The following is a 21,075-nucleotide window of genomic DNA, read 5'->3' on the forward strand; positions in this document are numbered from 1 at the left end:
AGATGGATGAAGTTAGAAGACACAACTCTCTGTACCCTCTTTTTACTTCCTGTTATTTATATTCAATAAAGCAAAATAGTATTTTCTGTCTGTTATGTGAATTACCCATGCAATATAAAAATACCCCGAAAATAAAAGTTCTCCAAATGCCCTGAAATTTAAATATGATTTTTTCTGGAATATTTGAGAATATTTGGCACTGAGAACACATCAGGGGGCATCCACCTGGCCACGAGGGTGGAGGGCGCGCCCCCTGCCTCATGGGCCCACGGTGGTCCTCCTCCACTTATTCATGCACCCACACACTCCTTCTTCGTCCCACAAACACCATTATCCAGCTCAAGCACGAGTTCTAGCTCATTTTGCTGCGATTTTCGATCTCCTTGCTCAAAGCACCTCTCACAAAACTACTTTGGGGGACTGTTCCTTGGTATGTGACTCCTCCAATGGTCCAATTAGTTTTTGTTCTAGTGCTTTATTCATTGCATATTTTTGTTGCTTAGGTGACCCCGTTCTTGAGCTTGCATGTCAAATTTATATGGTCAAAAGTAGTTTTGATGCATGATATTGCCTCTAGGCACTTGTAGGAGTAGTTGTTATCAATATTGTTGAGTTTGGTTTACTTTTATTTTAAAGTTACTAAAAATTTCAGAAATTTTTCAGAGGAAGAAATATGTTTAGGAAAATGTACCAAGGTGGTTCTTCAAGGAAATAAGGACCCAGGCTTGCAATGCGTGATGCTGAAGATGAGCCACCAAGGGACGGTCCAGTGCGGTCTTGTGAATGGCCTTCAGAGGACTTCATGGATCGAGTAGGAATTAATGAAGAATTTAACGCATATTTGCGTAATGCTGATCTTGTGAGCTTCGAGGCAGAAAAGTGCCGTCAGTACCACTATCTCACTAGTTCCTTTGTGAGGAGGTTTGAATTTTCATCTTAACGCAATTCTCAAACTGTCCTGTTTGATCTTTATGAAAGTTCTTACACTATGGACTTAGAGGACTTTACCACTGCTTGCAAACTTCCACAATGGGGTAGTGCTAGTGAACCTTGCAAATCTGAATTTAGAGATTTTCTTGCTAGTATAACTGTGGGGGAATCTAGAGATATAGCACAAGCTACCATAGGGAGCATTCACTTTCCTGCTATACATTATTTTGCTCTCTTCATAGGTAGATGCATTAACGGTAAAGACGAAGCATGTCACATGTGTGTCCCTGACCTCAGTATTCTTAGGGGTGCTGTGTTAGGAGATAAATCTTATAATTTGGGAGCCATTGTTGCACGTAGGTTGCATCTTAATAGATTTAATGGAGATTTCTTTGGTGGAATTTATGCAACCCGCATAGCTAATTTTCTTGGTATAACCATACGTGAGGATGATATTGAGTTGCCTCCTGCTTATTTGGATTATGAGGCTATGGTTCGTCATCAGTTTGTTGAGAGTAACGATCAGTTCCTCCAGTACCGACTAATCTTTGACAGACGACGCACCTATCACGTCGCTCTCCCTGCTTCTACTTTCTTTGATTTTCAGGCAAAAGGGAGATATTTTATAACCAGAGAGGCGGTGGAAGAGTATAAGAGGAGGGATGAGATAGCTCGCCTCCAAGCTGCAGCCCACGATGCAATGACTGCTGCATCTCAGTACGACCACAACTACAACTTTGGATATCCGCCAGGCCATCCGTGGCTATAGACCAACTTAGGCCAAAAGCCTAAGCTTGCGGGAGTACGTATTTCCCACCGACATTACATTCATGTTCACACACTCACTGCTAGTTGTCGGTGCTCATACTTTTTCATTGTATCATCCATGTTAGTTTATTTTCTGTTTTTATGCTTTCTTCTTGTGTGTTTGATAAACCTTAAGAAAACCAAAAAACCAAAACAAAAAAAATTAGTTGTATCTTTTAATTAGTTTACTTTCCATGCTTGTAGTAGTAATTAAAAAGAAAACCCAACAAGATTTCTTGTTCTTCGTTTGCTTGTTGGGAGCTTTCCCGTGTATATAGTTTTATTTCTTTTCTTTTCTTTTGGGGTCGATAGGAGAAGATCATGATTAAATTGTTGAAGTGGCTCTTACATGCATTATTGTTGATCTGACAAAAGAGCCCATATTGCCTTGTCTTCTCCTGTTTATTGAATGCTTGCAGATTCCAGCTTAGTCCAATGCACGTGCACTGTTATTATTATCCACATCGTTCGGTCGTGCAAGTGAAAGGCAATTATGACGATATATGATGAACTGATTGAGACGGGAGAAGCTGGTATGAACTCGACCTCTCTTGTTTTTGTAAATATGATTAGTTCATTGTTCTTGATTTAGCCTGTTATGAATAAACATGTTTGCGATGACAATTAGAGATCATTATTTCTTATGCCATGCTTAATTAGCTAGGGGCTTATAATGGTTTACCTTACGTGCCAACATGCTATTAAAATGGTTGTGATGTGGTATGATAGGGTGGTATCCTCCTCTGAATGATTTAAGTGACTTGACTTGGCAGATGTTCACGCATGTAGTTGAAACAAAATCAACATAGCCTCTACGATATTTATGTTCATGGTGCATTATATCCTACTCATGCTTGCATTCGGTGCTGATTAATTTTAATGCATGTTCATGACTGTTGTCGCTCTCTAGTTGGTCGCTTCCCAGTCTTTTGCTAGCCTTCACTTGTACTAAGCGGGAATACTGCTTGTGCATCCAATTCCATAAACCCCAAAGTTGTTCCATATGAATCCACCATACCTACCTATATACGGTATCTACCTGCCGTTCCAAGTAAATTTGTATGTGCCAAACTCTAAACCTTCAAATAAACATCCTGTTTTGTATGCTCGAATAGCTCATGTATCAACTAGGGCTGTCCGTATCTTCCTTGTTAGGCGGGTTATTCTCAAGAGGAGTGGACTCCGCTCCTCACTCACGAGAAAATTGCTGGTCACCGGGATGCCCAATCCCATGCTTTATGCAAATCAAATCAAAATAATTGCAAACAAGGGGGAGTATAAACTTTACCATTCTGTTTGGGAACCGCCTATAATGTGTGTAGCATGGAAGATATCGCCATCTCTTGGTTGTTATGTTGACAATGAAAGTATACCGTTCAAAATATTATTCATCTCTATTTCAAAACCGAGCTCTGGCACCTCTACAAATCCCTGCTTCCCTCTGCGAATGGCCTATCTATTTACTTTTATGCTAAGTCATCCTCCTCTTATTAAAAAGCACCCGCTGGAGAGCACCTCTGTCATTTGCATTCACTGCTGATTAGTTTACAACGAGTATGACTTGACTGGATCTCTTTTACCATGAATTACAATGTCTGGTCAGTCCTTGATCTTTAAAGGTGCTCTGCATTTATGTTTTGCGGTCTCAGAAAGGGCTAGCGAGATACCATCTTGTTATATCATATTATGATTGTTTTGAGAAAGTGTTGTCACCCGAGATTTATTATTATTGCTCTAGTTGATTACGTCATTGATATGAGTAAACATGAGACCTAAGCGTTATTGTGAATATGGTTAGTTTATATTATTTGCTGAAAACTTGAATGCTAGCTTTACATATTTACAACAACAAGAGCAAACAGAGTTTGTAAAAGATTTTCTTTATCACTTTCAGTTTGTCAACTGAATTGCTTGAGGACAAGCAAAGGTTTAAGCTTGGGGGAGTTGATACGACTCCATCGTATCTACTTTTCCAAACACTTTTGCCCTTGTTTTGGACTCTAACTTGCATGATTTGAATGGAACTAACCCGGACTGACGCAATTTTTAGAAGAATTGCCATGGTGATATTTATGTGCAGAAACAAAAGTTCTCGGAATGACCTGAAACTTCACGGAGACTATTTTTGGAAATAATAAAAAATACTGGCAAAAGATCAAGACCAGGGCCCCCCTATACTTGTGGGTTATCACCTCCCCCTCTGGTCCGAATTGGACTAGGGAGGGGGGGCGCCCCCCCTTTCCTTCTCCCTCTCCCTCTTCCTTTCCCCCTCCGAGTAGGAGTAGGAAAGGGGAGTCCTACTCCTACTAGGAGGAGGACTCCTCCTCTCCTGGCGCGCCCCAAGGGCCGGCCGGCCTCCCCCTTGCTCCTTTACATACGGGGGCAGGGCCCCCCTAGAACACACTAGTTGATTGTTTCCAGCCGTGTGTGGTGCCCCCCTCCACCATAATCCACCTCGGTCATATCGTAGAGGTGCTTAGACGAAGCCCTGTTCTGGTAGCATCATCATCACCATCATCACGCCTCGTGCTGACAAAGCTCTCCCTCGACACTCTGCTGGATCGTGCGTTCGTGGGACGTCACCGAGCTGAATGTGTGCAGATCGTGGAGGTGCCGTACTTTCGGTACAAGGATCGGTCGATCGTGAAGACGTACGACTACATCAACCGCGTTGTCATAACGCTTCCGCTTACAGTCTACGAGGGTACATAGACAGCACTCTCCCTTCTCGTTGCTATGCATGGAGGAAATATGCTCTAGAGGCAATAATAAAGTTATTATTTATTTCCTTATATCATGATAAATGTACATTATTCATGCTAGAATTGTATTAACCGGAAACTTAGTACATGTTTGAATACATAGACAAACAGAGTGTCACTAGTATGCCTCTACTTGACTAGCTCGCTGAATCAAAGATGGTTATGTTTCCTAACAATAGACATGAGTTGTCATTTGATAAATGGGGTCACATCATTAGGAGAATGATGTGATTGACTTGACCCATTCCGTTAGCTTAGCACTTGATCATTTTTAGTTTATTGCTATTGCTTTCTCATGACTTATACATGTTCCTATAACTATGAGATTATGCAACTCCCGATTACTGGAGGAACACTTTGTGTGCTACCAAACGTCACAACGTAACTGGGTGATTATAAAGGTGCTCTACATGTGTCTCCGATGGTACTTGTTGAGTTGGCATAGATCGAGATTATGATTTGTCACGCCGATTGTCGGAGAGGTATCTCTAGGCCCTCTCGGTAATGCACATCACTATAAGCCTTGCAAGCAATGCAACTAATGAGTTAGTTGCGGGATGATGCATTATGGAACGAATAAAGAGACTTGCCGGTAACGAGATTGAGCTAGGTATTGAGATACCGATGATCGAATCTCGGGCAAGTAACATACCAATGACAAAGGGAACAACATATGTTGTTATGCGGTTTGACTGATAAAGATCTTCGTAGAAAATGTGGGAGCCAATATGAGCATCTAGGTTCCGCTATTGGTTATTGACCGGAGATGTGTCTCGGTCATGTCTACATAGTTCTCGAACCTATAGGATCCGCACGCTTAACGTTCGGTGACGATCGATATTATGAGTTTATGTGTTTTGATGTACCTAAGGTTGTTCGGAGTCCCAGATGAGATCGGGGACATGACGAGGAGTCTCAAAATGGTCGAGGCGTAAAGATCGATATATTGGACGACTATAAATGGTCGAGCCGGGGAGTATTGTAACATCCCAAATTTTCAAATTTGGAATGTTATACATAGTCATCCATGCATATCATATTTTATTCGCTTTTCGTCTCGCGATCCTCAAAAATCCTAAGCAACTCAAGGACCCTCGGAGAGAGTTGGGGATTTCCCGGTTTTCAAATTTGATCTTTATCAAATTTTGAAACGAGGATTTTTGGTTTTAATTATTTTCTCTCCAAAAATATTTAATACTAACATATATGAGAGGAGATAATATGACTTCTCCAAGATAATTGAAATATTGGAGGAAAAATATTAAAATCAAATATTTGTATTATTTGGATTTTATTGCAATTTTGTTTGCATTAGAAAAATTGCACGTTTTTCAAAATTGCATTTTTAGGGCCAAGAAAATGTTCATCTCGTTCTAAATATTTTATTTAGACGGTGAAAATTTATTTTGGCATTTTTAGATTTTTATTTATTTTTTCTAGGATTTTATTTCGGTCGGCGAAATTATTTAAAAACAATTCCCGCGCCCGACTGGGCCTAAGGCCCAGCCGAGCCAGGCCGGCCCAGTCGCCGCCGCCGCCTCCTGCGCGCGCCGCCGCCGCCGCCACTCGGACCGGAGTCCGAGTTGGACTCCGCCACGCCTTGGCCCCTACTCCAAGCCGCTGCCCCGCCCCCTTTATATACGCCGCCACCACCGCCCCAAACGCCACCGCCACCGCCGCCGCAGCCGCCGCCCGCGCTAGCCACCGCCGTCGCCGCCCGCGCTAGCCGCCGCCGCCGAGCGCCGCCGCCCCGCCGCTGCCCCGCCTCGCCGGAGCCCCTCGCCGTAGGTAGCCACCGGACTCCGCCGCCGTTTTTTTAAAACCGTTCAGTTTTTTTAGAAAACCCTAGATCCGTTTTTTCTCGGATTCGCCGGTTTTTCTCGGTTCTTCTAGTTAGCGAACGTTCGTCCGTACGTTCTTTTAATGAACGGTTTTCGCCCGTTAGTTACAGCTAACGAACGCTCGTTCGTTAGTATGTTCGTGAGTTTTCTTTTATCAAATTTTTCCGCGATTTTTCTGATCGCGATTTCTGATCCGATCTTAGTTTCTGTTTATCTTTTCGCTCGTTAGTCGGAATCAGGCGATTCAAGCGCCTAGAGTTTTGTCTCAAGACCCTCTTTCTGTTTAACCAACTCAAACAAGTTTTTGCTACTGTAAATTTGACCTAGTTTCAGATTAGTAAACGAAGCTTCTTTCTTTCGCCGTTTGAGTTTCGTTGCTCCGTTTGATTTGATTCTTTTTGCGAACCGGAGTTCTTAATTTGAACTTCCTAGTCAACCTCTTTTATTTGAGTTTTGCTTGTGCATTGTTACTTGTTACTTATGTATGCTATTGTTTGCTTGTGATAGAACACCCGGAGTGCGAAGCGTGCTACTACGAGTCCCTAGGTTTCGCAGATCGTCAGCAAGGCAAGTAACACTTTGATCATACCCCTTTATCACCCAGTTTTATGCATTAGTTCCAATCCTCAAACATTGCATGATTAGGATGTCATTAACTTGTGGGTTGGGAAGTAGTTGATGAGGTAGAACCTATTGCCCTGTTACATTCAAACCCTTGGGAGTTACTCTATGCGTTGCTTGTATTACTATGCTATGCTATGCTCGTACACGTGGTTTGGGTTTGAGTGAAATCCATGACAGATGTGAGCTTGTTAATTAATGGTTCAACTTAAGGTGACAACTTAATCAAACAACTGGGTGGATTGAGGTACCTGGAGTACCCAGTGTTGCCTGTATTTTTTGGAAATCCCGGAGTACCCGTGTGATCTTTCTATGGACCGCCACCCAGGCTCAAAGGGAACTGAGATGATTCATGCTAGAAACTTCCGTGTGCAGCCACAAGCTATCATGGGCTCTAGCATAGTTGAGTAAGTTACGTGAAGCTCTTGAAGAGGCAGATCAGTAGGTAGTGGGTTGTAGGTTTGGTATGGTCTATCCGGAGTAGAGAGTTAATGTTTCTGAAAGACTATGTTTCGGTTATCCGTTTCTCAAACACCCTGTAGTGCGAGAAATCCAACGGAGGCGATCGAGTCTTGTGGGGAAAAGTGCGCAAACCTCTGCAGAGTGTACAATCTAATCATGGTTAGCCGTGTCCCCGGTTATGGACAATTCTTGAGTATCTAGTACTTGGGTTATCAAAAGTATCTCATCATGTTTAACTAATATTGTTGGGATGTTAATCACTTTAATTGGGATTGAGTTGGATGAACCTTCTCAATGTTGTTCAACCACCATGATAGTTAAATTCAAATCAATTCCTTTGTTGTAGGGAAAAATTGGCTTTTCGCAAAACTGTAACCATAGAGCTTTCCACCAGCCAAATATGCATGTAGTGATAGCATTATTCTGTTCTTGCTCTACTGTGTTACTTTGCCAGCATATTCCATGTGCTGACCCGTTTTCGGGCTGCAACGTATTATGTTGCAGACTTTTCAGACGAGGAGTAAGGTTCGTTAGGTCGTTGCCGTGCAGCTCAGCTATGCTATTGGAGTTGATGGACTCACTTTATCTTCCAAGCCTTCCACTGTTATCGTATTAGATGGCCTTAAGCCATATTACTATAATGAGTTCTCTCTTGAGACATTCGATGTAATAAGTGTGTGATTGCTACTCTGTTATAAATCCTTCGAGTACTGTGTGTGTCAGCATTACCGATCCAGGGATGGCACTGAAGCACAGAGACATGACCATCTGAGGTCAGGTCGCTGCAAGATGGTATCAGAGCACACGCTGAGTGTAGGACACGACCACTAAGATAAACCCTAGGTCACCCTTCTCTTCTCATTTCTAACTCTTCTCCATTTTCTACTCTTTAGGATGACGGAGATGAAGAACAAGTTTGCACAACCGAATGAAGACACACCTTTTGGATGCCACTTGAAGGAAGCAACTAGGTACTTAAACATTGGAATACCAAGCTTCACCGGGACGTACAACGCCACTTTACCTGAAGAGGAGCGCTAGATCATTCAAGTACAAGTTCCAGGAAGGACGTTCTCGCCAACTTCTAAACCCATAGAGTTTTCTTTCGAAGCACCCACCTAGAGTCTAGGCAAGAGCATGGCAGCCCACATTACCATGGGACGCATTGGAGAAGTTTACAACAGGGAGCTTAAGGACACTATTTACCAAATATGTGGGCGCCGAGACGAGCAATGGGAAGTAATCAGCACCAAGAAGGGTAGATCCATTGCAGCTTTCATCCAAGAGTTAAACCAGCACATCCGACGTCACGAAAACTAGATGTGCGCGGACATGATGGACTTGAAGAAGGCGAAGACTAGGATCATTGAGCTGGAGGAAGAACTCAAGTTTACCCGCGATGGATATGAGGAGGAAATCAAGACACTACTGGAGAAGAATGACGACTTAGTCAAGAAGATCGGAGTATTCATGAGAGGACCAGCGCCAATAGAAGAAGAAGAAGAACCCAAGGATATACGCCCCGAGGACTACATCATCATCGATGACACTGATTCCGATCCTAGTGATGATGACTTTGAAGACGAAGCTGGAGCAAACATCATGGAGTCTTTCACCGATCAAAATTTCTAGATGACTACCATATATCACTAGTATTCTCGCGTGTATTTAGTAGTAGTTGAACACTTGTGCGATAGTTCTAGATCGTCTGTATGCCCTTGCTTGATTGATTGAGTGAAATGATTGTGTTTGTCTCATGTGCATATGGGTAGTGTTTTCTCATTAGACCTCTTTTCTATTCTAAATCTCTTCCATCTAAACCCCTCAGATGCCTCCGAGACATGACACCGGTTTTGCTTTCCCACCGGAGCTCACCGAGTTGATCTAGAAGCAGAATACCTTGATGCAATTCCTAGTTCAGAACCAGGGCAACAATAACAACAATAACAACAACAACAACAACAACAACCCGCCGCCCGTGGACAACCAGCCTGTTTTGTAAGGTTACAACCGCCGGTGTTTTCCAGTAGCACCGAGCCCATAGTTGCAGACGATTGGCTACGCCGTATTGGAAGGGAGTTGACCACCGCAGGATGCACAGGTGCTGAGAGAGTGCGCTTTGCCGCACATCAATTGGATGGACCAGCAGCCTCATGGTGGGAGAATTACACAGCCACTTTTCCTATAGCTAATGTCACTTGGGACCAGTTTCAGCAAGCTTTCCGCACAGCCCATGTCTCCACTGGAGCTATGCAAATGAAGAAGCGGGAGTTCCGGAACTTACGTCAGGGGAACCGTACTGTGGCTCAGTACATGGAAGAGTTGAGCAAGTTATCTCGCTATGCCCCTGATGATGTGGCCACAGATGCCACGAAGTAGGAGAAGTTTATGGAAGGGCTGAATGATGAGATGAGCATGCATTTGATGGTAGCAACCTTCAACAACTACCAGGAGTTGGTAGACAATGCTCTTATGATTGAAGGGAAGCAGCAGCAGATTGAGAGCCGCAAGAGGAAGTATGGACAGGGGAAGTATAACTCAGGAGCTCAGCAGAAACCTCGCCTAACCCCGAACTCGGGAGGACTTGTTCATAACCATGGAGGTCACAACCACACTGGAGGAGGATCGCATAACCACAATGGATCTAAGAATGGGAATGGGAACGGAACCAACAATAATCATAACCGCCCCAACCCAGCCACACCCGCCAAAAGGGACTTAAGTCATGTTACTTGTTTCAAGTGCGGGAAGACTGGACACTATGCCACGGAGTGCCCTGAAGGAAAGAATGGAAATGGAAATGGGAGCACTGGGAAGAAGCCAAATCCATTCAACAAAGGACAAGTGAACCACGTTAACGTGGAGGAGGTTGAAGAGCAGCCGGGCGCGGTAATAGGTAAGTTTTTGGTTAAGTCATTTACTGCTCTTGTTCTTTTCGATACTGGTGCATCGCATTCATACATATCAAGGGGATTCGTGGATAAGTTTAAACTACCAACCCAAACCCTTAGGACCCCTCTTTTTGTGAGTTCACCCGGAGCAGAGTATATGGCTAGTCGATGGTGTGACCAGATACCCTTAACCATTGGTACACATGTTTTTCCGTCCGACCTAATTATCTTGGAATCACAAGGATTGGATGTGATATTGGGTATGGACTGGATGTCAAAATTTGGAGGAAGCATTGACTGTGCTAGTAAGTCGATTTATCTCACCACCCCGGAAGGGAAAAGGATTAAGTATGTATCTAGGCATGTGCCTAGGATGAGTCAAGTAAATGCCCTTACGGGAGTTGTTCAAGAGGAAGTGCCTGTAGTGAAGGATTACCCGGATGTTTTCCCAGAGGAGTTACCAGGCATGCCACCGGATAGAGACATTGAGTTTTTGATAGAGCTATTGCCAGGTACAGGACCAATATCCAAGAGACCCTATCGGATGCCCGCAAATGATCTAGAAGAAATTAATAAACAGATCAAGGAGTTATTGGAGAAAGGATACATCCAAAGAAGTTCATCACCTTGGGGAGCCCCAGTACTTTTGGTTGAGAAGAAGGATAAATCCCTGAGGATGGTTGTTGATTATCGAGCATTAAATGAAGTGACGATTAAGAACAAGTACCCATTGCCAATGATCAACGATCTGTTTGATCAGTTGCAAGGACCTAAAGTGTTTTCGAAGATGGATTTGCGATTGGGGTATCATCAGTTGAAGATACGAGAGAAGCATATACCGAAGACAGCATTCACAACACGATATGGACTATACGAGTACATGGTCATGTCATTTGGACTGACTAACGCCCCTGCCTATTTCATGAGCATGATGAACAAGGTGTTCATGGAGTATTTGGACAAGTTTGTTGTGGTGTTTATTGATGATATTATGGTATACTTGAAGAACAAGGAGGAGCACAAGGAGCATTTGAGCTTAGTTCTTGAGAAACTCAGGGAACACTAGCTGTATGCTAAGTTTAGCAAATGCGAATTTTGGTTGAAGGAAGTCGGGTTCCTTGGACATGTTATATCGGGAGAAGGTATAGTAGTAGACCCCAGCAAAATACAGTCAGTCACTGAATGGTTGGCACCCACTTCAGTTAGCGAGATTTGCAGTTTTCTTGGACTCGCAGGATACTACCGGAGATTCATTGAGAACTTTTCCAAGATTGCGAAGCCAATAACTGAACTATTGAAGAAGGATACTAAGTTTAAATGGACAGAAGATTGCGAGGCAAGTTTCTAGGAGTTGAAGAAATGTTTGACTACAGCGCCAGTACTAACACTGCCAGATATACATAATGAGTTCCAAGTGTACTGCGATACCTCACGCTTAGGACTTGGATGTGTGCTTATGCAGGACGGGAGAGTTGTTTCGTATGCCTCATGACAACTAAAACCTCATGAGTTAAACTATGCCACACATGATTTGGAGTTAGCAGCCGTAGTGCATGCATTGAAGATCTGGAGACATTACCTTATTGGAAACCGTTGTGATGTGTGCACGGACCATAAGAGTTTGAAGTACATTTTCACCCAGAAGGAGCTGAACCTTCGACAGAGGAGATGGTTGGAGCTCATAAAGGATTATGGCATGAAGCTACACTATCATCCAGGAAAGGCCAATGTCGCAGCAGACACTTTGAGTCGGAAGAGTTATGCTAATATCCTTGAAAGCAAGGGACTGCCGAAGGAATTAGCAGAGGACATCATGGAACTTCGATTGGAGATTGTTCCTAGAGGATTTATTGCAACAATGGAGGTCCAGTCGACATTGCTGGACAAGATTCGGGAAGCTCAGAAGGAGGACAAGGAGATTGCCGAGATAAGGGAGAAGATGAGCAAAGGAAAGGCCAAAGGTTTTCGTGAAGATGAGCATGATACCCTATGGTTTGAGGATCGAGTTTATGTGCCCAATAACCAAGAGATCGGGAAGTTAATACTTCAAGAGGCCCATGACGACTCACCATACTCGATACACCCCGGAAACACCAAGATGTATTTGGATTTGAAGGAACGTTTCTGGTGGACCGGTATGAAGAAGGATATTGCCGAGTATGTAGCAGTATGTGATGTATGTCAGCGCGTGAAGGCAGAGCATCAGAAGCCAGTAGGACTATTACAGCCTATGCCGATACCCGAATGGAAGTGGGATAAACTGGGCATGGACTTTATCACCGGATTGCCCAGGCCCAAAGCGGGATATGATTCCATATGGGTAGTAGTTGATCGCTTGACCAAAGTAGCTCACTTCATCCCAGTGAAAACCACCTATACAAGTGCAAAGTTGGCCAAGATATATATGTCCAGGATAGTATGTCTGCATGGAGTTCCGAGGACCATCGTATCAGATCGAGGAACACAGTTTACCTCAAAGTTTTGGCACCAGTTGCACCAGACTTTGGGAACGAGGTTGGAGTTTAGTACAACATTTCACCCGCAGACGGATGGACAAACAGAGAGAGTCAACCAAATTCTAGAGGACATGTTGAGAGCCTGTGCGCTAGATTATGGATCTAGTTGGGATGACAATTTGCCATACGCAGAGTTTCCATACAATAATAGCTATCAAGCCAGTTTGAAGATGGCACAGTTTGAAGCCCTGTATGGACGAAGGTGCAGAACACCGTTGATGTGGGACGAGGTAGGAGACCGACAGTTGTTTGGACCAGACTTGATCAAAGAGTCTGAGGAGAAGGTTAAATTGATTCGTGATAGACTGAAGATTGCTTAGTCCAGGCAGAAGAGTTATGCTGACTCAAAACGCAAGGAGGTAACCTATGAAATTGGAGACCAAGCATATCTGTGAGTATCACCTTGCGAGGAGTGAACTGTTTTGGAGTTAAGGGAAAGTTAGCCCCGAGATTTGTAGGACCGTATCGTATTTTGGAACGGATGGGAGAAGTTGCCTACAAGTTGGAGTTACCCGAGGGATTGTCAGGAGTTCATGACGTGTTTCATGTTTCATAGCTGAAGAAGTGTCATGCGGAGATGGCAGATATACCGCTAAGAGATACAGTACCCCTGGAGGCGATTCAGTTGGACAGTGATTTAACCTACGAGGAAAAACCAGTTAAGATTCTTGAGTTTGCCAGCAGAGTCACCCGCAGTAAGGTTATCAAGTTTTGTAAAGTTCAGTGGAGCCACCATACCGAGGATGAAGCCACATGGGAACGAGAGGATGATCTTCGCAAAGACCACCCACACCTATTCTCTAGCCAACCCGAATCTTGAGGGAGAGATTCATCTTAAGGGGGGTAGGTTTGTAACATCCCAAATTTTCAAATTTGGAATGTTATACATAGCCATCCATGCATATCATATTTTATTCGCTTTTCGTCCCGCGATCCTCAAAAATCCTAAGCAACTCAAGGACCCTCGAAGAGAGTTGGGGATTTCCCGGTTTTCAAATTTGATCTTTATCAAATTTTGAAACGAGGATTTTTGGTTTTAATTATTTTCTCTCCAAAAATATTTCATACTAACATTTATGAGAGGAGATAATATCACTTCTCCAAGATAATTGAAATATTGGAGGAAAAATATTAAAATCAAATATTTGTTTTATTTAGATTTTATTGCAATTTTGTTTGCATTAGAAAAATTGCACGTTTTTCAAAATTGCATTTTTAGGGCCAAGAAAATGTTCATCTCATTCTAAATATTTTATTTAGACGGTGAAAATTTATTTTGGCATTTTTAGATTTTTATTTATTTTTTCTAGGATTTTATTTCGGTCGGCGAAATTATTTAAAAAATAATAATTTCCCGCGCCCGACTGGGCCTAAGGCCCAGCCGAGCCAGGCCGGCCCAGCCGCCGCCGCCGCCTCCTGCGCGCGCGCGCCGCCGCCGCCGCCACTCGAACTGGAGTCCGAGTTGGACTCCGCCGCGCCTTGGCCCCTACTCCAAGCTGCTGCCCTGCCCCCTTTATATACGCCGTCACCCCCGCCCCAAACGCCACCGCCACCACCGCCGCCGCCCGCCCTAGCCGCCGCCGCCGCCGCAGCCCGCGCCGCCGCCGCCGAGCGCCACCACCCCCGCAAGCCGCCGCCCCGCCGCTGCCCCGCCTCGCCGGAGCCCCTCGCCGGAGGTAGCCACCGGACTCCTCCACCGTTTTTTTTAAACCGTTCATTTTTTAGAAAACCCTAGATCCGTTTTTTCTCGGATTCACCGGTTTTCTCGGTTCTTCTAGTTAGCGGATGTTCGTCCGTACGTTCGTTTAACGAACGGTTTTCGCCCGTTAGTTACAGCTAACGAACGCTCGTTCGTTAGTGTATTCGTGAGTTTTCTTTTATCGGATTTTTCCATGATTTTTCTGATCTCGATTTCTGATCCGATCTTAGTTTCTGTTTATCTTTACGCTCGTTAGTCGGAATCAGGCGATTCAAGCGCCTAGAGTTTCGTCTCAAGACCCTCTTTCCGTTTAACCAACTCAAACAAGTTTTTGCTACTGTAAAATTTGACCTAGTTTCAGATTAGTAAGCGAAGCTTCTTTCTTTCGCCGTTTGAGTTTCATTGCTCCGTTTGATTTGATTCTTTTTGTGAACCGGAGTTTGTAATTTGAACTTCCTGGTCAACCTCTTTTATTTGAGTTTTGATTGTGCATCGTTGCTTGTTACTTATGTATGCTATTGTTTGCTTGCGATAGAACACCCGGAGTGCGAAGCGTGCTACTACGAGTCCCTAGGTTTCGCAGATCGTCAGCAAGGCAAGTAAGACTTTGATCATACCCCTTTATCACCCAGTTTTATGCATTAGCTCCAATCCTCAAACATTGCATGATTAGGATGTCATTAACTTGTGGGTTGGGAAGTAGTTGATGAGGTAGAACCTATTGCCCTGTTACATTCAAACCCTTGGGAGTTACTCTACGCGTTGCTTATATTACTATGCTATGCTATGCTCGTAGACGTGGTTTGGGTTTGAGTGAAATCCATGACAGATGTGAGCTTGTTAATTAATGGTTCAACTTGAGGTGGCAACTTAATCAAACAACTGGGTGGATTGAGGCACCTGGAGTACCCAGTGTTGCCTGTATTTTTTGGAAATCCTGGAGTACCCGTGTGATCTTCCTATGGACCGCCACCCAGGCTCAAAGGGAAGTGAGATGATTCATGCTAGAAACTTCTGTGTGCAGCCACAAGCTATTATGGGCTCTAGCATAGTTGAGTAAGTTACGTGAAGCTCTTGAAGAGGCAGATCAGCAGGTAGTGGGTTGTAGGTTTGGTATGGTCTATCCGGAGTAGAGAGCTAATGTTTCTAAAAGACTGTGTCTCGGTTATCCGTTTCTCAAACACCCTGTAGTGCGAGAAATCCAATGGAGGCGATCGAGTGTTGTGGGGAAAAGTGCGAAAACCTCTGCAGAGTGTAAAATCTAATCATGGTTAGCCATGTCCCCGGTTATGGACAATTCTTGAGTATCTAGTACTTGGGTTATCAAAAGTATCTCATCATGTTTAACTAATATTGTTGGGTTGTTAATCACTTTAATTGGGATTGAGTTGGAGGAACCTTCTCAATGTTGTTCAACCACCATGATAGTTAAATTAAAATCAATTCCTTTGTTGTAGGAAAAAATTGGCTTTTCGCAAAACTGTAACCATAGAGGTTTCCACCAGCCAAATATGCATGTAGTGAGAGCATTATTCTGTTCTTGCTCTACTGTGTTACTTTGCCAGCATATTCCATGTGCTGACCCGTTTTTGGGCTGTAACGTATTATGTTGCAGACTTTTCAGACGAGGAGTAAGGTTCGTTAGGTCGTTGCCGTGCAGCTCAGCTATGCCGTTGGAGTTGATGGACTCACTTTATCTTCCAAGCCTTCCGCTGTTATCGTATTAGATGACCTTAAGCCATATTACTGTAATGAGTTCTCTCTTGAGACATTCGATGTAAAAAGTGTGTGATTGCTACTCTGTTATAAATCCTTCGAGTACTGTGTGTGTCAGCATTACCGATCCAGGGATGGCACTGAAGCACAGAGACTTGACCAAGTATATGGGCCTTATTGGGCTTTAGGGGAAAGAGAGAGGGGAGGCTGCGCGCCCCCAAGGCTTAGTTTGAATTGGACTAGGGGAGGGGCTGCGCCCCCTCCTTCCTTCTCTTCTCTTTTCCCTTTCCTTCTCTCCTACTCCTACTACATGGAAGGGGGAATCCTACTCCCGGTGGGAGTAGGACTCCCCAGGGCGCGCCATAGTAGAGGGCCGGTCCTCACCCTCCTCCACTCCTTTATATACGGGGGAGGGGGCACCCCATGGACACACAAGTTGATCATTGATCTCTTAGCCGTGTACGGTGCCCCCCTCCACCATAATCCACCTCGATCATATCGTAGCGGTGCTTAGGCGAAGCCCTGCGTCGGTAGCAACATCATCACCGTCATCACACCTTCGTGCTGACGGAACTCTCCCGTGAAGCTCTGCTGGATCGAAGTTCGTGGGACGTCATCGAGCTGAACGTGTGCTAAACTCAGAGGTGCCGTGCGTTCGGTACTTGGATCGGTTGGATTGTGAAGACGTTCAACTACGTCAACCGCGTTCTCATGACGCTTCCGCTTATGGTCTACGAGGGTACGTGGATGATACTCTTCCCTCTCGTTGCTATGCATCACCATGATCTTGCGTGTGCGTAGGATTTTTTTTGAAATTAATACGTTTCCCAACAATGCATCACCATGATCGTGTGTGTGTGTAGTAATTTTTTGAAATAACTGCGTTCCCCAACGGTGGCATCCGAGCCAGGTTTATGCGTAGATGTTATATGCATGAGTAGAACACAAGGGAGTTGTGGGTGTGGGCATATACATATTGCTTGCCATTACTAGTTGATTCTTGATTCAGCGGTATTGTTGGATGAAGCGGCCTAGACCGACATTACGCGTACGCTAACGCGGGGCTGGTTCTACCGACGTGCTTCGCACACAGGTGGCTAGTGGGTGTCAGTTTCTCCAACTTTAGTTGAATCGGATTCAATGAACAGGGTTCTTTCTTAAGATCAAAAAGCAATCACTATACCGCGTTGTGGTTTTTGATGCGTAGGTAAGAACGGTTCTTGATCAGCCTGTAGCAGCCACGTAAAACTTGCAACAACAAAGTAGAGGACGTCTAACTTGTTTTTGCAGGGCATGTTGTGATGTGATATGGTCAAGACATGATGCTAAATTTTATTGTATGAGATGATCATGTTTTGTAACACAGTTATTGGCAACTGGAAGGAGCCATATGGTTGTCGCTTTATTGTATGAAATGCAATCGCCATGTAATTGCTTTACTTTATCACTAAGTGGTAGCGATAGTCGTAGAAGCAATAGTTCGTGAGACGACAAAGATGCTTCGATGGAGATCAAGGTGTCAAGCCGGTGACGATGGTGATCATGACGGTGCTTTGGAGATGGAGATCAAAGGCACAAGATCCTGTGTGTGGGTAGGAATTTTTTTGAAATTACTACGTTTCCCAACAGTGGCATCCGAGCCAGGTTTATGCGTAGATGTTATATGCACGAGTAGAACACAAGTGAGTTGTGGGCAATACAAGTCATACTGCTTACCGGCATGTCATAATTGGGTTTGGTGGTATTGTTGGATGAAGCGGCCCGGACTGACATTACGCGTACGCTTACGCGAGGCTGGTTCTACCAACGTGCTTTGCACATAGGTGGCTAGCGGGTGTCAGTTTCTCCAACTTTACTTGAACCGAGTGTGACTATGCCTGGTCCTTGTTGAAGGTTAAAACAACACTAACTTGACGAAATAACGTTGTGGTTTTGATGCGTAGGTAAGAACGGTTCTTTCTTAGCTTGTAGCAGCCACGTAAAACTTGCAACAACAAAGTAGAGGACGTCTAACTTGTTTTTGCAGGGCATGTTGTGATGTGATATGGTCAAGACGTGATGAGATACAAATTGTTGTATGAAATGATCATGTTTTGTTAAAGTTATCGGCAACTGGCAGAAGCCTTATAGTTGTCTCTTTATTGCATAAGATGCAAGTGCCATGTAATTGCTTTACTTTATCGCTATGCGATAGCAATAGTTGCAAAAGCAATAGTTGGCGAGACGACCATGTGACAACACATTGATAGAGATCAAGATGATGGACATCATGGTGTCATGCCGGTAACAATGGAGATCATGACAGTACTTTGGAGAGATCAAAGGCACAAGATGATGATGGCCATATCATGTCACATATTTTGATTGCATGTGATGTTTATCTTTTATACATCTTATTTTGCTTAGTTCGGCGGTAGCTTTATAAGACGATCTCTCACTAAATTGAAAGGTAAAAGTGTTCTCCCTGAGTATGCACCATTGCCAAAGTTCGTCGTGCCGAGACACCACGTGATGATCGGGTGTGATAAGCTCAACGTTTATCTACAACAGGTGTAAGATAGTTTTGCACACGCAGAAATACTCGGGTTAAACTTGACGAGCCTAGCATATGCAGATATGGCCTCGGAACACTAGAGACCGAAAGGTCGAGCGTGAATCATATAGTAGATATGATCAACATAATGATGTTCACCATTGAAAACTACTCCATCTCACGTGATGATCGGACATGGTTTAGTTCATTTGGATCACGTGATCATTTAGATGACTAGAGGGATGTCTATCTAAGTGGGAGTTCTTAAGTAATATGATTAATTGCACTTTAATTTATCATGAACTTAGTCTTGATAGTATTTGCATAACTATGTTGTAGATCAATACCTCACGATGTAGCTCCCCATTTATTTCGATATGTTCCTAGAGAAAAACTAAGTTGAAAGATGTTAGTAGCAATGATACGGATTGGATCCGTGATCTGAGGATTATCCCCATTGCTGCACAAAAGAATTATGTCCTTGATGCACTGCTAGGTGACGGACCTATTGCAGGAGCATATGCAGACATTATGAACGTTTGGCAAAGCTCGGTATGATGACTACTTGATAGTTTAGTGCACCATGCTTTACGGCTTAGAACCGGGACTTCAAAAATGTTTTGAATGCCACGGAGCATATAAGATGTTGCAAGAGTTGAAATTAGTATTTCATACTCATGCCCGTGTCGAGAGGTAGGAGACCTCTGACAGTACTTTGCCTACAAAGATGGAGGAGAATAGCTCAACCAGTGAGCCTGGGCTCAGATTGTCTGGGTACTGCAATTGCTTGAATCAAGTGGGAGTTAATCTTCTAGATAAGATAGTAATTGACAAAGTTCTCTAGTCACTCACCAAGTTACTAGAACTTAGTGATGAACTACAATATGCAAGAGATAACTGAAACAATTCCCAAGCTCTTCGTGATGCAGAAATCAACGAAGGTAGAAATCAAGAAAAGCATCAAGTGTTGATGGTTGACAAGAGGGGGTGATTAGACTAATTGACCAAATAAAAATCTAGCCTTTTCCCAATTTTAGTTCTTGGCAGATTTTAGAAACTTTGGACAGGTCAAGCAATCTTAACACAATTCAAGCAAGCATGCAAAGAGTATATGAGCAGCGGAAAGTAAAGCATGCAACTTGCAAGAATGTAAAGGGAAGGGTTTGGAGGATTCAAACGCAATTGGAGACACGGATGTTTTGTTGTGGTTCCGATAGTTGGTGCTATCGTACATCCACGTTGATGGAGACTTCAACCCACGAAGGGTAACGGTTGCGCGAGTTCACGGAGGGCTCCACCCACGAAGGGTCCACGAAGAAGCAACCTTGTCTATCCCACCATGGCCATCGCCCACGAAGGACTTGCCTCACTAGCGGTAGATCTTCATGAAGTAGGCGATCTCCTTGCCCTTGCAAACTCCTTGGTTCAACTCCACAATCTTGTCGGAGGCTCCCAAGTGACACCTAGCCAATCTAGGAGACACCACTCTCCAAGAAGTAACAAATGGTGTGTTGATGATGAACTCCTTGCTATTGTGCTTTAAATGATAGTGTCCCCATCACTCAACTGTCTCTCACAGGATATGTATTTGGCGGAAAGAATATTTGAGTGGAAAGCAACTTAATTGGGGAAGGCTAGAGATCAAGATTCATATGGTAGGAATGGAATATCTTGGTCTCAACACAAGTGTAGGTGGTTCGCTCTCAGAAAATATAGGTTGGAAGTGTAGGTTTGTTCTGATGGCTCTCTCCATGAATGAAGAGGAGGTGGAGGGGTATATATAGCCTCCACACAAAATCTAACTGTTACACATAACTTTCCAAACTCGGTGGGACCGAATGGTTAAACTCAGTCGGACCGATTCAACAAAGCTAGTGACCGTTAGGGTTTTCGGTGGGACCGACATGCAACTCGGTCAGACCGATATGATTAGGGTTATGGCATAACGTAATCTCGGTGAGACCGATTACACAAACTCGGTGAGACCAATTTTGGTAATTAGCTAACCAGAGAGTTGGTCAGGTAAACTCGGTGGGACCGATCGCTCATTTCGGTGAGACCGAAACGTTACGAAAGGAAAACAGACAGTTTACATTGCAATCTCGGTGGGACCGATCGCTCATCTCGGTGAGACCGAAATGTTACGAAGGGAAACAGAGAGATTACAATCCCATCTCGGTGAGAGCGAGATCCCTATCGGCGAGACCGATTTGCCTAGGGTTTGCGGCAGTGGCTATGACATTTGAAACTCGGTGGCGCCGGATAGGAAGGATCGGTGGGGTCGAGTTTGACTTTTG

The sequence above is a fragment of the Triticum urartu genome, chromosome 2A (genome assembly GCF_056163025.1).
Source record: "Triticum urartu cultivar PI428250 chromosome 2A, HENAU_Tu73, whole genome shotgun sequence".
Lineage (NCBI taxonomy): Eukaryota > Viridiplantae > Streptophyta > Magnoliopsida > Poales > Poaceae > Triticum > Triticum urartu.